The sequence below is a fragment of the Trichechus manatus genome, unplaced genomic scaffold (assembly GCF_000243295.1).
Source record: "Trichechus manatus latirostris isolate Lorelei unplaced genomic scaffold, TriManLat1.0 scaffold00306, whole genome shotgun sequence".
Classification (NCBI taxonomy): Eukaryota; Metazoa; Chordata; class Mammalia; order Sirenia; family Trichechidae; genus Trichechus; species Trichechus manatus.
Window position 1 is genome coordinate 48829 of NW_004444242.1, and position 2784 is coordinate 51612.

The following is a 2784-nucleotide window of genomic DNA, read 5'->3' on the forward strand; positions in this document are numbered from 1 at the left end:
TGATATACAGAGCTCTTCAAGATGTCAGGAAGGAGATCATTCGAAACTCAAATCAAGCCAAGGAACATACAAAGCAATAGAGGAATTTAGGAAAGCTATACAAGAGCAGATGACAAATTTAATAGGCTGCAGGAATCCATAGAGAGACAGCAGATAGAAATCCCAAACATTAACAATAAATTTTCAGAATTAGACAACTCAGTAGAAACTCATAGGGGCAGAATTGAGGCAATGAAAGTCAAAATTAGTGAGACTGAAGATAAAGCACTTGACACCAATTTATTTGAGGAAAAATCAGATAAAAGAATTTTAAAAAGAAGAAACCCTAAGAATTATGTGGGACTCTATCAAGAGGAATAAAGTACGAGTGATTTGAGTACCAGAATGGGCAGAGGAGGGGATAATAGGAAGTACAGAGAGAATTGTTGAAAATTTATTCTCAGAAACTTCCCTGATATCATGAAAGATGAGAAGATGCTTATTCAAGAAGCTCATTGAACCTCACACAGGGTAGATCCCAAAAGAAAGTCACCAAGACATATTATAATCAAACTTGCCAAAACCAAAGATAAAGAGAAAATTTTAAGAGTGGTTAGGGATAAATGAAAAGTCACCTGCAAAGGAGAGTCAATAAGACTAAGCTCTGACTACTCAGCAGAAACCATGCAGGCAAGAAGGCAACAGGATGTCATATATAAAGCCTTGAGGGAAAAAAGACTGTCAGCTAAGAATTATATTTCCAGCAAAACTGTCTCTCAAATATGATGGCAAAATTAGGGCATTTCCAGATAAACAGAAGTTAAGGAATTTGTAAAAACTAAACCAAAATTACAAGAAATATGAAAGGGAGTCCTCCAGCTAGAGAATAAATAATATCAGTAACAACTCAAGACTAGAACACAGGACAGAATAACCAGATACCACCCCAGATAGGGAAGTCACAAAAATAAGACAAAGCTAAAACAATTAAAATAGGGCAACAGAGGTGTCAATATGTAAAAGATCACAACATTAAAACAAAGAAGAGAGACTAAATAGTAAAGTTATAAAACTTTCATCAGGAGAGGAAGTTAAGGTAATATGAAGAAATAAAACATTGGTTTAAACTTAGAAAAATGAGGTAAATTTTAAGGTAACACAAAGGAAACTAACAAATCAACCCATAAAAATAAGAAAGATGAAAAATATAAAAACTCAGTAAATACAAAATCAACAACAATGAAAAGGAAGAAAAGAAAATACATAATGAAAAATGACTCAGCACAGAAAATTAAGTTGAACAAAGAAACTGTCCACACCACAAAAAATAAATAAATAAAAATGACAGCACTAAACTAATACCTATCAATTACACTGAATGTAAATGGATTAAATGCACCAATAAAGAGACAGAGAATGGCAGAATTAATTAAAAAAACACAATCCGTCTACATGCTGCCTACAAGAGACACACCTCAGACTTAAAGACAGAAACACACTAAAACTCAAAGGATAAAAAAAATATTTACCAAGCAAACAAAACTCAAAAAACAGCAGGAGTGGCAATATTAATCTCTGACAAAATAGACTTTAAAGCAAAATCCACTGCAAAGGATAAGGAAGGACACCATATAATAATTAAAGGGTCAATACACCAGGAGGACATAACCATAATAAATCTATACACACCCAAAGACAGGGCTTCAAAATACATAAAACAAACTCTCACAGCATTGAAAAGAGATATGGACATCTCCACAATAGTAGAAGGAGACTTCAAAATACCAATTTCAGTGAAGGACAGAAGACTAAAACAGCAAAGAGCTAAATGCCACAATCAATCAACTTGATCTCATAGACATATACAGAACACTCTGCCCAACAGCAGCTAAGTATACTTTCTTTTCCAATGCACATGAAACATTCTGCAGAATAGACCACATATTAGGTCACAAAGCAAGCCTTAAAAGAATCCAAAACATCTAAATTTTACAAACCATCTTTTCTGACCGTAAAGCTATAAAAGTAGAAATCAATAACACAAAAATCAAGGAAAAAAAAATCAAATGCATAGAAACTGAACAACACCTTGCTCAAAAACTACTGGGTTTAGAAGAAATCAAGTACGGAATAAAGAAATTCATAGACTCAAATGAGAATGAAGACACATCCTACTAGAACCTTTGGGACCCAACAAAAACAATGCTCTGAGGTCAATTTATAGCATTAAATACAGACATCCAAAAAGAAGAAAGGGCCAAATTCAAAACATTAGAACTTGAACAAATAGAAAAGAGCAGCAAAAGAAGCGCTTGGCCACCAGAAGAAAGTAAATAATAAAAATCAGAGGATAAATAAATAAAATAGGGAATTAAAAAAATTAAAAGAGTCAACAAGACCAAAAGCTGATTCTTACAAAGATAAACAAAATCAACAAACCACTGGCCAAACTGACAAAAGAAAGATAGGAGAGGAAGCAAATAACCTGAATAAGAAATGAGATGGGCAATATCACAACAGATCCAACTGAAATTAATAGAATCATAACAATGCTATGAAAAATTGTACTCTAACAGATTGGAAAACCTAGATGAAATGGACAAAAGTTTAGAAACACACTACCTACCTGTCTTAGTCATCTAGTGCTGCTACAACAGAAATACCACAAGTGGATGGTTTTAATGAAGAGACATTTATTTCCTCATAGTCAAAGTAGGCTAAAAGTCCAAATTCAGGGCGTCAGTTCCAGGGGAAGCTTTTTCTCTCTGTCAGCCTTCTTATCTTTGGTGTTCCCCTGGACTAGGA